This window comes from Pristis pectinata, chromosome 25 (assembly GCF_009764475.1).
Source record: "Pristis pectinata isolate sPriPec2 chromosome 25, sPriPec2.1.pri, whole genome shotgun sequence".
In the NCBI taxonomy this organism is placed as follows: Eukaryota; Metazoa; Chordata; class Chondrichthyes; order Rhinopristiformes; family Pristidae; genus Pristis; species Pristis pectinata.
The window spans coordinates 22,323,500-22,344,778 of record NC_067429.1 but is presented as its reverse complement, the minus strand read 5'-3'; the positions used below and the strand labels follow the sequence as shown (position 1 = coordinate 22,344,778).

Below are 21,279 nucleotides of genomic sequence, written 5' to 3'. Positions count from 1 at the left end.
CTCTTTCCCCCATACCCCTACACTTGTACCTATTCAATCCTCTTTAAAAAGCCTCGATTATTTTTCCACCATTCATACAAGCAGTGCGTTCCGCATGATCAACACTCTCTGTGTAAAATAAAAATTTTTACCCTTACTATCCCCTTGCCCTGCTCCCAAATATTATTTGCTCACATGTTAAATCTGCTGAAGGGAATAGCCACTCTGTCTACCCCTGCATGATCATATATGTTACAGTTAAATTTCATCTCAACCTTCTCTGGTCCAAAGGGAACAACCCTGGCTTCTCTAGTTGTACCTCAAACCCCTTATCCCATTCAAGTAAATCTTTTCTGCATTCTCTTGAGGATTTAGTGCGGTGACCAGAATTGTATGCAATACTCCAACTGTGATCTAACAATACATCTATTTATAAAGCCCAGGATCCTATATGCTGTACTAACCACTCTCTCAATGTGTTCTGTCAGCTTCAAAGATTCATGCACATATATAACCAGATCCCATTGTTCCCATGTGTTGTACAAAAAAGACCATTTACCTTGTATTGTCTCTCCCTATTCTTTTGCCAAAATGCATCACTCCACTCTTCTCTTCTTTAGGGTTCATCTGCCATTCATCTGCATGTTAGTTAATTTATTCTGCCAGTCCATCAATGTTCTCTGGATGTTAATTACTATCCTCCTTAGTATTCACCATTCCTCTTCTGCACACTTTGAAATTTTGTCCTGCACATGAAAATCCAGGTCATTGTCAAAAAAAGTGGTAGCACTACCATTGACTCATAGGGAACATCACTGCTTACCATTCTCTAGTCTATAAAGCAACTGGTTATCTCAACTCTCGGCTTTCTGTTTTAAAGCCAATGTCTTATCCATGTTGTCCCCGACTCTTTTATTGCATGGGCCTCAATCTTTCTGACCAGTCTTTTATACAGGACTTTGTCAAATGCCTCCTGAAGATTCAATGAAATGCACTCTCCTGCATTCGTTTCTTATTGCCTCAACATAAATTTCAATCCAGTTAGCCGAACAGGACTTGCTGTTATAAATTGATGCTTGCTCTTCATTTTTAACTAAAACTGCTATGTGTCTATTGATTTTTTTTCCTTAATTTATTGTTCATAAAAATTTCTCCAATAACCTTTACTCTTAACAACCTAGGCTGCATTCCATCTGGATCGGGTAACTGATATCTTGTGTAAGCCTAGTCAGCCTTTCTGTCACTGCCTCCTTGTTAAATTTCATCCAATCTATTATCTCTATTTTCTCCCCTTCTGCTGAGATTTTGGAAGCTATTTCGTGCTACATAGTTCAATAAGCTGGGACCTTTGTGTGTAGTTTGCTGCATTTTCTCTGGGTCCTCCATGATTAGGACATGCAAGTAGGTCATCAGACAAATGCAGTGTTATTAAAGTATGTGCAAGACATATATTGACATCAATTGCTCAAGATGCGTGTGCATCTCCCACAAATGCTGTCAACCACTTATGTGAAATGGGTGAGGCCTGCTTCTATACTGCTTAAAGGAGACTGGTCTAACCTGATCAATGTCTTTATGTCTGATGTCTAGATCCTCTGGCAGTTAGGAGCCCTTTATGCTTCTCCCTCCCAATTACCCAGTAAATGCTTAGGGAAAATATAAAAGAATAAATGATATTTTACTAAACATTCAACAATAATTGAAAGGAGAATGAATGAGTCACCATGCTTTAGTTCTCACCACTAGGGATGTAGTTTGGTAGCAATTGATAAAATACTTACACTGGAATGGACACATTCTAAAATTTTAGTGGTAAGGGTTAATGGACACCCATTATACAAGTTAGACAACCTCATAAGTTTTAAAGCTCAGTCTCTTGCGAGGACATGATTATTCAGCGGCTTTTGGATGAGCAGACCAAACACACTCTCTCTCAGTCTCTTTCTTTTCCTTCACCCTTCCTTGGGCTTGAAGGATAAAAAGTGAAGTGACCATAAGCAACCAAGATTAGCTGCCACTTAACTGGGAGCTGAGTCTTAGTGTGAGTATGTGCAATAATAACTTTGTAGTTAATAATTGGTATTTCAAAGACATTGTGGAATTATGCAGCAGGCATTAATATTGAGTCAATTTCTCCAACTTTAATACTGAATGTGTAGCATTACTTTAAGATTAAGTGCCAACCCATCATGTAGAAACAATTTGAGGTGTCTATCAGATATGTGAGAGAGCACCATAAAACTATGAAGTCTCTCTGTTCTTTTAGTGGCCTTAATTCCTACTGAATCATCCAAAAATTAGATATATTCAGATTTTGGATTAGGATATAGTTGCCTGGGAGGTGATTTACAGAACTCTTTTGTAACATTATGAAACTGAAAAGCGACAACTACAAAAGTGCTGAATCACAACTGTTTCCAATTTTACAACTGCATCCACTCATTTGGAAATTTCGACTCGAAGCTTTCTGTCGTCAGTCACTCTCGTGACTCTGATGTGATTTCCGCATCAGGGTTACATGTGATGATATCATTCCCTGTGCAACCCTTCTTTTGGAGCATAACAGGACAAGTTGGACCTCTATGTTTTGGTGCTTCTCATTATTGGGCAGTCCCAGAACAACCAGCTCTTTTCAGCACAGAGCTTGATTGGGACACTGACTGATATTAAAAAAAATTCCAGCTAATCTCACATCCCTCCCCCGACCAACTCCTACATCGGTACCAGAATAATCCCTTCTAATCAATGCAAGAAATGCTCTTGATTCTTCCCACCTCTTCCTCCCCAAGCTCCACCACCAGTGGGAGATGGGATATGAGGAAAGAACAGGAATATGGTATTAAGATGGAGGGCCAGCCCTGATGGTATTGAATGACAAAATAAGGGCTGAATGGTCCCATGCTCCTATTTTTCTTTGCTGATACGAAGCGCTCAGTCCATCACAAACCCCTCCTCCGATGGCCTCGACCTGTGACTGATCTCCTGAGCACAGCCTCTGGAGAGGTGGACTACAGGCACGTTTTCGAGTGCAAAGGTGTATTCTTGTTGCACAGTTTGCTGTAAGTGAGAACCCTTAGGCTGCGGTAGCAAATATATTTCAATGTGTTGGGACAATAACCAAAAGGGGTGCATCAACATTTCTAAGCCTATCTCCTAACTGAGAAATCATGGCCAAAATGAACCAATCTGTAGTGAGTAAAATGTTATTACGCAATAGAATAAAGAAAGGTTATCTCTTTAGAGCATTTAATCTTTATTTTCTCATTCACAACACAACCTAATGAAAGAACATGAAAGGGGAGCTTAAATAATAATCACTATTTTCTATGCGCATTATGTGAATTAAGCCTTGAAAATTGATAACTTGCCCATATTGCCTGCTTGTTGCATAATCCTGACAGAGACAAAATGATACTTACCGTATTCTTCTCTTCAAAAGCAACTCCTTAGTGTTGAGGGTGACTTGCTTCCATGCTGGTTCTATGGGGTCTGACGTGGCTGATGAAGCCCAAGTAGGTCTGTTGTACAGACACTATCACAGATGGGGGTGGAAGGTGCTTGACTGGGCAGGCTGGTGGGTAGATTGGGAGATGGTGTGCTCCTTCTGCTGTTTCTTCTGCATTTCTGCCAGCTCTGTGTAAATCTATTGGCTGGAATCACAACTTCTGTGCAGCAGATGGAGAAAAATTTCTGCCAAAAATTTTTCTTCAAATTTAAGAAGAATTTTTGAAAAATTCTCCACAATCTGTTATGGTTAACTGAGTTAGAAGCTTTTGTAGTGTGGAAAACACCCACGTACGGTGGTTGATGCTACCCCTTGCACTTTTCTTGAAGTTACCACATGGTGAAGATCATGTCTGAAGTATCTCTTAATTTACAGATCCACAGTATGATTTTGGGAGTGGTTCTTTGGCCAATGGGAGGAAGCAGTGAGGTAGACCCTGGCAAAGACTTCCCTTGTGGCAGACAGCAGGGTGATACCTCCGTTGTTCTTACAATCCAATTTGTCTCCTTTCTTGAAGATGCCTTGATTATGGTATGTCTGAAACCCTCTGGTTTCTTCCTAGATGAGGGAGTTGAGCCCGTGAATCCATCTCAGAATTTTACTCACCAGATTTTATAACATCACCAAGGATACCATCTGCTAAAAAGGCTTTGTTGTTTTTCAATAGGCATTTGTCCTTTTGAGCCTCTTGTTGGGCTGGGGTCGGGGTGAGCCCAGACTAGAAAATGTATTATGGAATGGAGTCAAGGATACTCTTGCCAAAGAGTCCGTGAACAAGACCTTTGAGTGACATGAAGATTTAATTAGCGTGTCCCTATTTGATCAGATGCTAAAGAGGTGTAAAAGAACCAGCAAAAAAAAACCAACAAACCGCTGGAGGAACTCAACATGTCAAACAATATCTATGGGGGCAAAGGAAAGGTTGACGTTTGGGGTTGAGACCCTGCATTAGGACTGACTCATTCCTTTGCCTCCACAGATGCTGCTCAACCCGCTGAATTCCTCGAGCAGTTTGTTTCTTGCTCTAGATTCTGACATTTGCAGTCTCCTGTGTCTCCTGTGTCTCCTGTAAAATAGTCAGTTTGAAAAGCGATAAGGTCAGACTCCAAACTGTGCACTGTCTCTGCATGACATTAATTGCAGATCCTTGGATTCCACTGATAACAATATCCTCAATTTCTACATGGTTCTTCTCTTTCAAACATAGGACGATAAAGTTTACAGAGCTTCCCTGTGCTCCCCAACAATCCTCCAGAGCACCACACCCTTTCCTTCTAAAATCGATTGTAACACCGTCAGCATCAGAAAGCTGCAGAGTCCATGTTCCATTGAGAACCCAGACTAGATACCTGATTATGTTTTACCATGCTCTGGTGTTCTTCAGTATTCATTTTCCAAACAAAATGATCCACAAATGAAAATCATGGACTTGCTGGGGATTCCATATAGTAGGTTTTTCTCCCTCCTCTGGATCTGCCATGCATCTCACACACTTACTCATGGAGGAGGTCAGACATAATTGGTGGGCTGCCCCTTCCGTGATGTTCATTGAAAGGGTAGCCACGCTTGAATGAGTGAAGCTCCCAGAAGATTTGCATTGGTCTGGTTGGAGTAGGCCTTCCCACAGCTGAAGTTTGCCTCAGGGTTACTTAAAGGAGACCTGGCCAAGCATTTCCAGACTTGTAGTCCAGTGCTGGGAACCAATCACTGAATTGGTTTTGTTTTAAGAAGCTTGCTTACTCAGTTTTTTCTCAGGCACAACAGTCAGCTGCCACCTAGAATGGTCATGACCCTTATGGCACCTCTTTCCAGCATGCGAACCTCATCCCACCATACCTCCACTCATGGCCACATATCTCCTGGCCCAACTGTTTGCCCCAATTACTCATGCTCCTTGACCACCTGCCAACTTTGCAAAACCATTTACTCCCCCCTCAGCCTATTATGTCATGGGCCTTGTTTGCTACTGAAATTTGCATGAACAAACCTTTTATTGGTCTGCCATGCATAGATATCAGGTGTTCAACTTTTAGCATCAGGCCTTTATGAATCAGCTACTTGGGTCATATGGATATTCACAAGAAAGCAGCAAATGTGATTTAACTATCCTGAAGATGATGGGGAAAAGAGAGAACGAAGGCTCCACCTCAGTAGAAGGGATGACTTTAGGCCTTTCATTTCAGACTTGGAAGATCTGCCTAGTTTAAATGAAAGTTCTGGTGGCCGCATTGCAGGAAGGATGTGGAGGCTTTGGAGAGAGTGCAGAAGAAGTACACCACTATGTTGTCTGGGTTAGAGAGTATGAGCGATAAGGAGAGGTTGGACAAACTTGGATTCCTTTCTCTGAAGAGTAGTGACCTGAGCAAAGTATTTAAAATTATGAGTGTCAGGGTCATTTTCCCAGGGTGGAAATGTCAAATACTAGAGGCCATAGCTTTAAGTGAGAGGAGGAAAGTTTAAAGGAGAATTATGTGGCAAGATTTTTTTACACGAGTGGTAGGTGCCTAGAATGCATTGCCAGGGGAAATTGGTGGAAGCAGATACTATAGCAACATTTAAGAAGCATTTAGACAGACACATGAACAGGTGGGGAATGGAGGGATATGAACCATATGTAGGTAGATATGCAATTTAAAGTGGTGTTGTGGTTGGCTCAGACATCATGAACCAAAGGTCCTGTTCTGGTGCTGTACTATTCTATGTTCTCTGTTGTTCCAACCCAGAAAAATTTGAGAGTAAATTTATATTATTTTGTTTTAAGCCCAATGTTTCCTTAACATTCATCCAAGCCAATTGACGACAAACTGAAACAAATCTACGATGTTCAGTGGTGACATAGATCAGTACAGCACAGCTAAAATCCTTTCTCTCTTACTATAATGTTGCCAATAGTGTTAATTTCCCCTTCTCCCTTTCTTCAGTTTTAACTTTCTCTTCTTCCTTACTGTCATCCTTTTTTTCCCCTTTCTGTTGAATTGCCCTGAAATTCTTCTCCATTTTCCTTTCCCCTCTACCTGTAATATCCCAGCTACCACTAGGGGGCCTGTAGGAAGCTTCACGGAAAATATGATGAAAATCACCTGATTTTGTAACTTGCTTTATTAATTGAACTGCAACCAAGCCAATAAATCTGAAGCCTTTTAGAATGTTACTTGAGTTATGTTTGTTTCAAGCAGTGTTTATTTACAGCCTAACACTCAGCTGCCGGTGGATACCTATTGTCCTGGAACTCAATTTGAGTACAGATCAAATTAATTAACAGATCTGTAGGAATTGTGGTCAAATCAGGACTTAGGAACAGAACAAGACAGCTCTTGTTGTCTTGGTATTGTCTCTGAAGGACTTAATTCAAAAAATATTTAAGGTATATAAAGGTTTTTCAGTACAATTTGGGGACTGCTGGCTTGATAGATTGGGTGTTGAACCAGGCCAAGTCTGATGGTTTGAGTATGTTGAGTGGTAAGGTAAACTACAGAGACAAACTAGCCAATCAAACGACATCCTGCTCTCAGACAAAACAGAGTCCTGCAAACTGCAGCCATTCTGATTTGGTCTCAACTACTCAGCAAATATGGGAATGGTATCACAGTGAAGGTACCTGACTGATATCCAAAGGCCTGATCTACTAATCTGGACACAAGTTCAAATCCCACAATGGCAGTTGGGGAATTGATGTTTTAATAATACATTTGAAATGGATAAACTGGAATCAGCAATGGTGATCATGGCACCATTGAAGTGTTGTAAAAATCCATCTGGTTTGCTAACGTGCTTCAGGGAATGATTACTGCAGACCTTTCTCAGTCAGGCTTATCTGTGCCTGCAGACCCACCAATGTGGCTCTTTGATCTCTGAAAAAGCCAGTAATGTGTGGAAAATAAATCTGGTGATTTTTCACATCCTGTGAATGAATATACAAAAAAATCAAATCAGATGATTTGATTCCAATAGAAAGTAAAACCAAATCTCATTCACCTTCTAGGATGAGTTCTTGAAACATATTTTCTTCAAGATGTTTTTCTGAAAGTGGGATTTTTGCAAGAATGGCTGGTTGAATATTCTATTAAACAAATAGGTTTATAACTTGTTTCCATTAATAACAAGTGATCTTCAGTCAAATGTTTACTGCTCACGAGTCATTTGCAAGTACTGAATCTCTATAAAACATTGTCGATACAGTCACTCATGTTATTACAGGCTTCTCTGAATTGCTCCCTCAGAGACTGTTAGCCAGATGGCTGACTTGCTAGTTTGATGAAATCAATAATTTGAACTTCATATTGAGCCAGATGCTAAAATGTTGCGGCAATCTTTGACAGTTTAAGCAGAACACTCTGTGAATGTGACATTCTAGCACTGGCTTGAGATGTAGCAGTGGTTCTTGCTTGACAGTGAAGTGCCAAACGTTCTGAATAGTTTTCTAAATGTGACATGTTCTCTGCCCTGTGCAAAACCATTTCAGGATGGTCCTTTGTGATATTTATCTGCTGCATGTTTCCCATGGTCTTGAATCATGAGGTGATAAGTCAACAGTCTTCAGTGTGTGATACGATCAATGGAAGGGCCCAACGAGCATGGGCTTGTCCACAGCAGCTTCCACTTTCCAGGTAATAAGTAAACTTGGAATTTATGACTCAGACATATTCTCAAACACTGCTTAACACTCAACAGGCAGGCTTGTATTCAGATGCAAATTTGAACCTAGTTTAACAATGACCACAATGTTGCAGAAATTGAGAGTGTCATTTAATTTTTGCCGTAACTAATGCAAAATTACTGAAGCTAATAAATCAGCACTAACATTGTCATTTAGCCTTTAAACAGAAGATTGTGGCTTGCATTTATATAGTGTCTGGAGTTGTCCAGAAGCGATTCACATCTAGCGAAGTACCTTTTGGTATGTGGTCCCTGTTGTGATATACAAAAAAGGATAATTAATCTCTGTACAGAAATTCCCACAAACAGCAATTATGGACAGCTAATCCAGATTAGCAATGTTGGTGGATGATAAATATTGGCCACAAAGTCATGATAACTCCCTTGTGGCTCTTCGAATATTGCAATTTTAATCCAGTTTAGAAACAAGACAGAACCTCATTTTAAAATCTGTTCCAAAAGATAGCAACTCTGACAATGCAGCATTTCCTCACTGCAACACTGAAGTGTCAGTCTCTATTTTTATGCTCAAGTCTCTGATGTGTGACTTGAACCTGGAACTTTCTGACTCAAAGTCAACCAAACTATGTCTGACATAAAATTTAAAATAAATTGGAAGTAGATTTCTGTGCATTTCTGGGTAAGGCACAGTACATGAAAGGCTCACATTATATTTCTAATTAATTTTGACATTATGTAGATGGCTATGTACAACAGGATAGAAATGAGCTTGCTCCTTTTGTAGAAATCTGCACTTCAGATGTGTAGGAGGTCTGTTTCTTCCTTCCATTATATCAACGTGTTCCTCAATACATGTAAGAAGGACACCATTATCAAAAATAGAATTCTAATTAGTGGATTCAGTCTTCTGTCTCTCTAGTAATTTGATTTAAAGTAACTGAAAATTACTTTAAAGTATACAGCATTGAACTATTTAGAAATTTCATTTGATTGACACCAGTAAGTCTTTGAGTAAATGAAATATTTTTCACAACAAAAAAACCTTTAAAAAATGTCTGCCTGTACCCTGTCCCCAAGAAAATGAACACAACTTGAACAGCTTTCCCATATTGGCAAGCCTGGTGAAGTCCTTCAGTCGTGTCCTGGGGGCATGTCCAGAGTTTGTGCTGAGCTTGTTTCGGCTGTGTGGAATTTTGAATCAGAATATTGGATAACGGAAAGGAGGGCTTATGGTTTTGTCCACTATCCTTTTGCTTAGGATTCTTTACTTTGTTTCTCTTTCCTCAGGTGCTGTCTGACCAGCTGATTTTTTTTCTTGTGACCATTTCCTATTTTTATTCTTTATTTTCTTTATGCTGATATGGCCATTTGTGTTGGTATCTGGATACAGGGAGAAGGAGAAACTTGCTCTTGCTGGTGTTCGATAGAACATTTGAATGAGCTATAGCATCCAATGCAGCAGATCGAAAGCACCAAGCTTAATTGATAGGATACTTCAACAGCCAGTGGCATTATCTCAAAGAACATCTGATTCAGACCCTCTTGTGTCAGTCCTTTCCCCGTCTACAAGCTTGGAGATTTTCAAGTATACAGCTTCACCAATTGACTGATATTGATCTTTTGGCAAAGGTCACAATGTTACTGCAGCCTCATTCTTTTGCCTTAGTTGATTGTGAAGCAGGGTCAGATCACCAGCATCAGACATAACCTTCATACCTGGGATACGGTGGAAAATTCTCTGCATTGCCCATGGCTTCCCATTGAGTCTTAAAATCAAAAGAAGCTACAGTTCTTTGACTGCACTCTTAATTGAAAAAAAAGGATTTAAATATTATTTTTTCTTCTAGTGGGATTTCTGGTGTGTTTTAAATGAGATTCTTTCTTTACAATATTTTTATTAAATCCATGAAAAAAAATACAGAGTACATGCATCAAAAAAGAAAGTAAAAATACTACTGAATACATTGTATTAAGTTATATTTAGGATTACAATACTCTAAATCAATAATCACATATAGTAGTTAGTTAATAAGGAAAGAAAAATGAGATTCTTAAAAATGTTGGGGGAATTACTTACTCCATTACTCTGATTATGTCAAAAAATATCACTTTGCAGTTAAGAAATAATTCCACCCACCTGATCATCAGGTCAGGTCACAATATCATGCTGCCCCACTAATATGATTTACTGAATTTTCACTGCACTGTGACTTTCTGGTTAACATATAGGGGTTCCTCATTAAACCTTGATGACCGTGGATAAGTTCACTTGCCTTCAGGGACCACTTCTACATCAAAGGTTGACCTGTCCCATTTAGATTTTGACCTGTCAGTCTTGCATTTCTGGGATTCTGATTTCTCTCAAGACTAACTTTTAAGTTGCTTTTTAGCCATTGCAAGGGCAGTACTTGAAAACCCACTTACAACTTCACAATGGACCAGAGGACCAGAAAACATGCTGAAATTACTCTTGTAATTCAGATACACAAGCATTTGCCTGAAATTCCTTTTGGAAAGGCCACTAATGCATTAACAGTTAGTGAGGCAATGCTGCCATTATCTATGTAATTTAAAAAATATATATTTGTTAATGGAATGTCATTATTGTTGACTATGCCAGCATGTATTATCCATCCAGAATTGCCCTCTGAACAGGATGATTTGCTTTTTAGAGGGTACATAAGAATTATCTCCATTCCTGTGTTTCTGGAATTTCAAAAAGGTCAGACTGGGTAAGGTCACCAGATTTTCATCATTGAGAGATATTAGTGAAACAGGTGGGTTTGTACCAAAATATGATAGTTTAATCATTACCATTAATGATATTAACTCCTGGTTCCAGACATATTTACCTGAGAATGGCCAATTCACAAAAGTGAAAATAATTTAATAGTTGTGGAAGGGCGCTGACAATTAACTTAAAGAGCTTACTTAAATGGGTGATCCCTTATTTTTGAGCAATAACTCCTATTTCTAGATTCTCTCTCAAAACAAATCCAGCTGCCATGGAGGAATTTAAATTCATGCTTGTGGATCCATTGGTCCAGCCTCTGGATGATAACTAATCATTTAACCACTAGGTAACTTAACCATTATGTTAGTGCAGCTCTGAAGGCACTACCTATATTTTGGTGAGGGACTATGATAGTTTTACTACCCAATTCTTATATTTGGAACATCATGCCACTACCAAAGTGTCTGTTATTGGTAGTACAAATAATGCTCTGAAGTTAGGAGAAGCTTGGACTGGAGACAAAGTAAATCTCTTCAACAAAATAATAACCTGTCAGGGTATGTCAAGCCTGACCATAAATTCAGCATGTCAATTGCACGAAAATGAGAAACTTGGAGCAGGACAAACATTCCTGTAAGAGGGATTATGCCCAATAGAGAATGGGCTTTGATTCTTGCAGGAGAACACCCCCAGCTTCTCTAATGCAACTTGAAATTCCAAAACAATTCTTTATCTTTTTTCCACAAGACCCTGTCTAGGATCTTCATGTCTTTCCTGAACAACATGATGCAACAGTGGTGGCAGAATTACTGTTTTGTACATGTTGAATATAACTTGCCTACTTTTGTACTCTTTGACCAGGAATCCCAGGAATCACATTTTACTAACCGCTTTCAACATGCCCTGACACTTTTAAGGATTTATGCACACACGCACCCTGGTCTCTCTGTCCCTGCACAAAAGTAGTGGTTCAGACATTGATCCTGCCACCATTTTCCAATCTGAAAAATAACCAGTTACCACTTCTTTTCTGTTTCCCTTCAAGCCAATTTCCTATCCGTGACATTAGTAACCCTTTATTTCTAAGGGTCTCAATATTTCTAACTAGCCTTCTCTGCTCTGAGGTTCATTTTCTGAAAGTTCATGTGGACAGCATCTACTGCATTACCTTCATCTACTTTCCCTGTTACCTAATCTAAAGAATTAATCTTATTTTAAATCCATGGATTTAACAAATTTGTGCAGTCTCTTTATCAACTCCAATTTTTCCATGTGCCTATTAACATTTTCTCTCTTAATCACTTCTAAAAGCTTCCCCCACATCTAATTGTTTGGCATGTCCTTGCACCTCTTTTTGAACAAGAGTATTACATTTGTTATTTTCCAGTCCTCTGGCTCCACTCCTGTTTTTTGGGATGCTTCCAATCCAGCCCAAGTGACATGTTTACTTTAATCATGGCCAGCTCTCCCAGTTCGTCCTGCATATCACTTTTCACTCTTTCCATTATCTCTCCCACCTTCACTTCCAGTGAGATTTTGGCAGCATCCTCTTCCTTGATAATTTACAAAGAACTCACTTAATATTCTATTTCTGCTTCCTGTCTCCACACGTTGATGATCTTCTTTCTTCCTAATCAGTCCACCATTCCTCCTGCTGTCTGCTAACTAGTTATGTAAATGTGACTTTTGTTAATGCTGTTTACTAACTGATGTGGTCAACTCATTTTCTGATGAGATCCCAATCTACTTTTGCAATTGGCTGAGAGTGGCCAGTTTTCAGCAGTAATGGGGCTGGCAATGTTTGCAAAAGGAAAACTGTATTAAAATGACTTCTTCTGTCTTTTATTGAGCAGCATAAACAGAGAAATTGAAGTGCAGTGGAGAGCTGGGAACTATCTGCCAACAGAAAGTGTCAAGCAGCTGCCTTATCCTTAAGTTCTTAATTGGTCTTGAAAATAACACCAGTGAATATGCTTTCATTCCTTATAATTCCACTTTGTTTCCCCCCAACCCCCTCGCCAAGACATCTCAATAACTCAAAAGAAACAGCTGCTGGAAAATGTTCATTGAGATCCAGCAATTTTTGAAACTACCCAGATTTTGTCTAATTGAACTGCTTTTACTTTTATTGCATTCCAGTCAGTCCACCACAATTCATCACAGGCCAGGAAGCCAAACTCAATGTTTACTAAAAGAGCACAATACAATAAAAGAACACCCAACTTCAGGGAGATTAAATTGGGAACTAACCATTATAAAATCCTTTTACAACTAATATGGAATCTTTAATTTATGACTTAGTTCATTTTTTACTTTTATAATTTTACTCATAATCATTGTGTGCATGCATCACCATTGAGTGAAAGGGACTTAGGAATAATGTGGTAAACTAAGGATGTGTTCACAGCAAATCAAATTTGTATGCCTTCTCCCTTTTACAATAAGGAAATGAAGGACATATAGAATGTCTCAATTGTGACTGCAGGCCAATACAAAGGATTTTTAGTAGAGTTGGCATTCATTGCAAATAGTATTTGGTGAAACAGAATGTCACAAAATAATTTGACTTCTTTTCAGATTGCAAGAAAATGTTTTAACCTTATCACATCAACCTTGATTTGACTCCTACTTGCCCTCTCATCAACATGAGAGCTTATGACATATTCTTTTAGGGTGGGAGAAGGTTTAGAATTGTGTTGCTTAAAGATACAGGAAGGTCTATAACCTGTGTGACATTCCTTACAATGAAATGAGCAGATGCAAAGACTGACTTGGGTAAAAAAAATGCAGGTTAATATTAGGTTACCTCAATGATCCACTGCCTGCAAACTATACTAGAGATCAGGCTAACTTCTGACTTGCACTGAACTTCAAAGATAAACAGAATACTGAATAGACTTTGTGAGACTGGCATATCTCCAAATTATTCAAAGGAGTCTATAAAATTCCTTTGGAAATTTTACAAATCATTTTAATAACTGACAGCTGCCAGTACAATAAATGACTTTTTTTTAATACCAAATGCATTTGAAAATTGTAGTGTGCCAGTTAAGCTCTTAATAGAGAATGGAAAAAAAATATGGCTATTATCTCTGTACAATAACTAATTTGAAAGCTTAGTTAAAATTAAATTGTAATACAACTATCTGTATGGTACTGCCAAATTGATGGCAGGTGATCCAATCTAAACAATACGTTTCTAGCAAAACTTTTTCACCTTGACTGCTGTATCCAGTTCTGTTTACTGAGACACAAGGGTGAATCCTGCAATGCATGCACAGAGTAGTCATCAGACTGACTTTTGAGTTATGAGTAAAGAATTTTGAACCAGGAAAATGAGCTTGCGTGTCCTCCCCGGGTTACGAACACCCGATCTATGTACAGCCTGTACATACGAGCGAGTGTTTGAGAGACTGGCAGGATGGATTTGCCAGCTGCTGCGGAGCTGCAGGCATCTTCTGCCATGTTGGAACTCGGTTTGCAGCCGCGTTTCCCATTTGTGAACTGTTCTGGTTACTGTCGTAACCTGGGGACGACCTGTATTGTGGTATCACAGTATGGAAAAGGTGCACTCACAAAATTATATAGTGACTACATAGCCCCAGGCGGAAACTAATGATAAATAAATTTAAAATTACTATAAAGAGGGTTTACAATACAAAATATTGATTTGCAACTTGAATAAATAAAGACAATTGGTTAGGAATTTTTATAGAGAGGTTGAATAGTTGAGGGGTAAAATTTGCAGGGCTAAGAGAAGGCCAGAGTAAGACTGACTCTTTAACAGTGTTGGGACTGGTATGATGGGCCAATTGGCTTACTTTTGAGTTGTGTTATTCTGTGATTTTCAAGATTCTTTGCTTCTGAAAGCCCAGCACCCCTGGCCTCAAGCAGACAGAAATGTATGGCTCTCCAGATATCCTCTTATAAACACCCTAAGGGCTCCACCTTGGGCTTGAAAAGCATATTCCTATCAGCTGCAATTGATCAAGGATCTCACAGTTTTGGGAACACTTTCTATGTTTATGGTGGTCTTCCAACCATGTCCCCAAGACCCTGCTTTGTGTCCTTCTGCAAGTGTTTGCCAGATGTTGTACCAGGTATCTTCCTGGAATATTTTGAATAAAGGTTTCATTAAAAATAAGGAAAGTTAAAGTGACAATCAAGAAATCATCATTTCTAATGTGCAATACAGAATATTGTTTAATAGGAAATATTTTTTTGGGTTTGCCAACAGCTCACTGAACTGGTCTGCTATGTTTCTGTGCCAAGAGATTGCCAAAGTTTTTACTGCTTTTGTTGAGGTGGAAAGCAATTGAAATATGTCATTGATTTTTAAGAAAAGCACCAATCAACATTAACAAGAGCTTTTATTTAGATAGTAGTTTTAATATTGCAAAAGAACTCAAGGCATTTTACAGGAACATTATTTGACAAAAGGTTAATCATTGAGGACACGATGCTTGCAAATTATGGAGCTCATTTCCACATTTACAACATCTTTAAGGCGTTAAATCGTTTATGGATAGTAAACATTGACAATGTGAACATTGACTGGATATAAACTGCATAAAAAGCAATGGAAAGAAACCTTTCAAAACAAAATAATCATGTTGCTATTTATGCAATCTCGTCTTGAACAAGGAGTCAACTACAATTCTACATAAGTGTTTATATGGCAAAAATTGTCTGTAAAGCATTTTGGAACATTCCTATTATTTTCCATAATTAATATTATCACCATTATTACTCTCTGGTCTTTGAGATGAGGAGAATGTTACATTTTAGCATCACTTCTTCAACATTATGAAGAAGGAAGTAGGTTTTTCCGTTTTAAAGTCAATAATGTCAATCAGGCATTCTCTGTTAGGGGAACATCCAGCATAAAAGAGAGCTGATCTATGTTGTATTGAAGTACAACTCACTCAACATTTTCCTTTCCTCATTCTTTTCAAGATTACTGTTTCCCATGCTCTCTTGTTTAATAGTTTGAGTGACCTAGCCATACATTAATTTTAACCATTGGGAACTGCAGGATACAGTGGATTTATAATCAAATCAAAGTGAATATTGAATAAGTGCACTTACATACTTTATAACTGTGGATCCTTAATAACTGTGGACCCTTGAGCAGCAAGACTGCTGGATAAATTTACCAGAAATAATTCAATAGATATTGCAAGTGATGCATTGTTGCTATGGAAGTGATACAACACTTACATCACTGTAACTTCTTGAAACTGAAAGCTTTCCAATCACAGCAATATTCAAGAGTCTGTGTTTGTTTCCTTTCACTTTTGTGTCTTCTCACTTTCTCCTGCCTTCAGTTTCTATATTTCATTCTATGGACAAAACGGCAGCAAGGTACCAACTCCAAAGTTTCTCTTGGCTGCTGTAGGTTATGCAAGGGTTACCCAGAGCAGTTTGTCACTTTTCCCCTTCTCTCTTGTGAACTTCTTGAAGGTCAAAAAAATCGCTCTGTGTACATTTACACACTTCCCTGCTCACCAATAACTCACAAGTTAAGAAGTCAGACATTGCACGAACATTTCTCAGTCACAACTTTAAATTAGTCCAGTGAAACTGGACCTCATATACAACACAGCAGCAACAGCTGTTGATGATCTCAAGTTTTCAATAAAATTGATTTATTCCAGTATGTTTCATGCTTCATTTCCTTATCTGTAACCTTGTTTCTTTGGTTGTATCTTTATAATGTTGTAAAAATCCAACAGAATTCCTTTTCCGAGTTTTATGAGCTATAGTCAAACTCTAGAATTACTGAAATACATGAAATATCTTCAACTTTTGTGATCTAACTCTAAGGGATTGAAGTTGTCTCACGGGAGATGCTTAAATGAGAATATTTAAGATTAATTCATATATTAATGTGCATCCTCGAAAGAGGGACATTGACCTTTGTCAGATTAAAGCAAATGGGACAATCTGTGGTGCTTATACACTTTGGGGAAGGGGGGAAGGTGTCAAATACTTGACACAAAGCCAAAGTTCTGAACGAGAAACTGATCAGGCTCAGTTAGTAAAAAATTGTGTTTCATTTACATGTTCCTATGCTGTGGAGTGACAGGGAATGGGTTTATGTTTACAGTTCCTCACACAATGAGTTCTTGCAGAGATACAAGAGGCAATGGGTACAAACATTCCCAAATGGAAAGGTTGTAAATCAAAGGTGGAGTTTCTTCAGGCTGACATTGAATAATTGGTTAACTAATCTGGATAAGGAAAATCTTTGAACAGTAGCTTCATGGGGTAGAACATTATCCTTGGTGGCATGTACAAATTGTACAATGTAACACACCCACATGGAGCCCGGTTTAAAATTCAGTCCCATTGACTTCAATGGAATTAAATCAGATTTCAGCAGCAGAATCTGGTGTACGTGAACAAAGATGAGTTTCTAGTGCTAGATGTGCATGTGTCCACAGAATGATGTAAAACAAAAAAAAAGGAGGAGGCACATTGGGAAAGATGATTTATTTCTCAAATCTCTGTAGTACATTAACATTATAAATTAGACAAGAATCTAATTGAATGGTGAAGCAGGCCTCTGTTCAGAATGGCCCACCAATATTCTCAGTTCCTGTGCTCTTATTTGACATTCCAACTGAACATCACACTCTGGTGCTATGTAGAAACCAATTTGTATCAAACTAGTTGAATGCAGATTTTCTGCAATTCTGTCATGAAACTGTGACTTGAGCCCACTGACCGCTGTTCTCTGTTTTATCCTAGTTTTAGGTCAAACATATGGCTATTCACCCTGAGTTGTGGCAATTACTGCTTAATCTCTAATGAAAGTTACTTGCTTTCATGTGGCAAAAATGTTGGCAGAACTTTATCAGTTTATTCCAGCTGTGGCAAAAATAAACAGCAGATCTGATTTGTCTTTGTAATGTATAGCCAATGAGATGGGGTAGTCAGGTCTTAATCATTATCCATTGCTCTTTAGTTGAATAGGTTAACATTGTTACTTGAAAAAATATCCCCATCCATTGACATGTTTTTCTTCTACATCTATTGTTATTGGTTTATTATTGTCACTTGTACCGAGGTACAGTGAAAAACTTGTCTTGCATACTGATCATACAGGTCAATTCATTACACTGTGCAGTTACATTGAGATAGTACAGAGTCCATTGATGTAGTACAGGTAAAAACAATAACAGCACAGTACAGAGTAAAGTGTCACAGCTACAGAGAAAGTGCAGTGCAATAAGGTACAAGGTCACAACAAGGTAGGTCGTGAGGTCATAGTCCATCTTATTGTATAAGGGAACCGTTCTATTGTAATCTATTGTAGCAGCATGCTTGTAGTTCACAATCTCAAAAGAAAATGCTCACTATAGGACTAGAGTTCATTCTAGAGCCATTTTCCCCACTGTTGAGACTTGTACTCATTGACTTTTAGCCATTGGTGATAAAATGGTGTCTTAATGCAATATTATGAAAGAAGGATTGCATTGTATCTGCCCTTTGAAGAACTATTAGTTTTATCTTTAGGATTTTGTATTTGGGGGGAGTTAATACACAGCAGGTTTTCCTCTGGGTTTGTATTTGACTCTGGGTTTATATTTGAACTTAATAACTTACTTATCTTACGAACGGCAAATACATTTCCTGCATTTTCAAAATACTGTTCAAATTTATAATACTGAACAAACTTAATTCTTAACAAATCAGCATACTTAGGATGTTATGAGTCTCTCATTGTATAAAATGTTACCCAAAATGTTGTGAGGGATATTAGAAATATGAAATTAAACAATTTTCACTTTAAATACTGAACATCACTGACATTCCTACACCACCTATGGCACAAAATAGAAATAGAATATAGGTTTCTCCAATTTGATTCCATAATTCTGCTTGGAATCCACATCAGAACATTCCCTACTACCCCAATGGGAAGTTTATCCTTGCGTTATTTTTTTTCTGTAATCACCATGAAGAAGACCAGCAGCTTTGCCTTGTTATTGGTCATTCTGTCCTTTTAGGTCTAAATCTAAGAAATGATGGATGAGGTTGTAGCTGTTATAATGTTTTCCAGTATCCCACAATCGCATTTATTGTGGTCCCTCAAATCACCAGTAGCAATTAGTGCTGAATGAAGAGCAGTCTCATGATGTGCCTTTGTCTGGATTGAGTTGACCTAACTTTTAGTTTTACAATTTCCCAGCAGATGACAGAGAAAGTGAAAACCGTCAGTAGTTTGGTTACACTGGATTCAAAGGAAAGTTTATAACACAGTGCTTTATCCACCCATAACGTTAGCTGAGACAATATTTCTCAATAATAAACTTGATTGTTTCCACGTAAACCTCTGGCGTTGAAAAATATTATCTGTTCAACAAAACCATTGCTCCATATAATTTGCACAATTTTGCTTTCATGATGTTTGCACATAAAAAGTATTAGGGGTCTGGAGCTCCTAGATGGTTACGTGCAACACTAGAAGTTATTACTAGCACAAAATTGACTGAAGCTGTTTTTTTAATTTTTATAACATGTCATACAAATTTTTTCATGTGCAAGTTTACCAGAGAGTCTAAAATTGTAAAATAATCCAAAAGTTAAATGATAACAATAAACCACTTGAGCTTTGCCTTTACAGTTTATGAGCATACATGAAACCCTCTATTAAATTTCAGCCTTGTAAGCATTCCCAGCTATCCATTATTCTCTATTAAATGTCAGGTATCCTAAATATTATTAATACTTCCAATCATTCATAAAATTCAGCCAGACACCATGTCACATTTAAAACAAAATATTTTTTTCCCTATTTGTATGTCCTTATTCAGTGTTTTGAAATTTTTAAATGGCTGATTTGGCATTTAAGCACTAATTGTATAAATCTAACTGTAAAGTTTTGGTTTCTGTGGCTTTAGAAAATGCATTGGAAATAAACTGCAGAGGCCACAGAACAACATTCATTTCACCAAGTTTTGTTTAAACTGGGAAACTGCAGAGAAAGGGCGAGCTCCGTTGTGCAGCAGGCAGCCAATGGAGGAAATAATGTGGAGGGTCCTGAAGTAAATCTGAAAGGTGTGATTGATGACAATAAGCTTTGTTCTCAAAGTCTGAAGGAGATGAGGAATTCAACAATTCTGATGTAAAGAGAGGGAACTTGACGAAGAAATTATATGAAGCCTTTCAATCTCAACATAGTAAGGCTCGGGGTGTGAAAATGATAGGGATGGCTACAGCATTTCAAGCTCAAATGTCCATGATGAGAACAATTACTGATGTATCATTAGTGAACTGGAGTTGAGGATGAGTGTAGAAAGGGAAGTTAGGGAGAACTACAAGATTGTCTTGAAGGTCCATAAATTAAGGGTGGTGCAGTGGTGCAGCTGATAAATCTGCTGCCTCACAGCTCCAGAGACTTGGGTTCAGTCCTGACCTCCAATGCTGTCGTGTGTGGAGTTTGCATGTTCTCCCTGTGACTTTGTAAATTTCCTCTAGATCCCAAAGATGTGGGTTAGTGGGTTAATTGGCCACTGTAAATTGACCATAGCATAGATGGGTGGCAGAATCTGGGGGGAAGGGGGAAGTTGGTGGGAATAAGATACCTGGAAAATTAGTGAGCGAATGGGAATGCTCTGTGAGATGACATAGACTCGATGGGCTGAATGGCCTCCTATGTTGCAACGAAACATAGAAAACGTTCTATGTTCCAGTTTTTCCATTTAGTACATTGAGGCAGTAGGTGGGAAGTTAGAAGATGGAGTTAATGTACTCTTGTCCCTATATAATCAGTGTTGAAAACAGAAGCTATACCAGATTTTTGGAAAGTTCTGATAAAAATGTCCTTAGTGTAGGTGTGTGGTAGAATCTGTGGGAAGGAGATGTGTTGAGAATGGTGGCATTAAAAAAATAGTAGGTTCATCAATGACAGATCGATGCAAGCTTTTGCATTTGTATTAAAGCAGCATGCTTATTCAGCAGCTGGTTCATTGGTCTGAATGTCCACTCCCATGTGACCTGTGTGTACAGTGTCTATGGAATACATTTCAGCAACTTACAAAACAGGCTTCAGTAGGTCTACCAAACACACAAACTTCACCACCTGGGATGAGGGCACATCTCCATCCATGAGTTCTCCTCCAAGTCACACACCACCTTGACTGCCATAACTTTGCACTGCATTGTACTGCTGCTGCAAAACAACACATTTCATGACATATAAGTCAGTGATAATAAACCTGATTCTGATTCTGAGCCTTTGGGTGGAAAACCAAGGACCTGCTACCTGACAGCACTTAGCAGGTACATTGATTGCAAAAACTGTACTACCTTAAGAAAGCCTCCTACCATTAGCTTTTCTGGGCAACTAAGGATGAGCAATTATTGCTGGCCTTCCCAGCAACAATCTGTCACTGAAGTTAAGAAAAACTTATGCAAACAATGCATCAAAGTCTAG

General features: G+C 38.4%; 1 protein-coding gene across 2 annotated transcripts in view; it reads left to right on the top strand.

Annotated features, from left to right (window-relative positions):
* The window catches only part of LOC127583121 (tumor necrosis factor receptor superfamily member 16-like), a 114,640-nt gene that overhangs the window by 46,065 nt on the left and 47,296 nt on the right, over window positions 1-21,279 (top strand). The gene's annotated exons all lie outside the window — the stretch shown is intronic.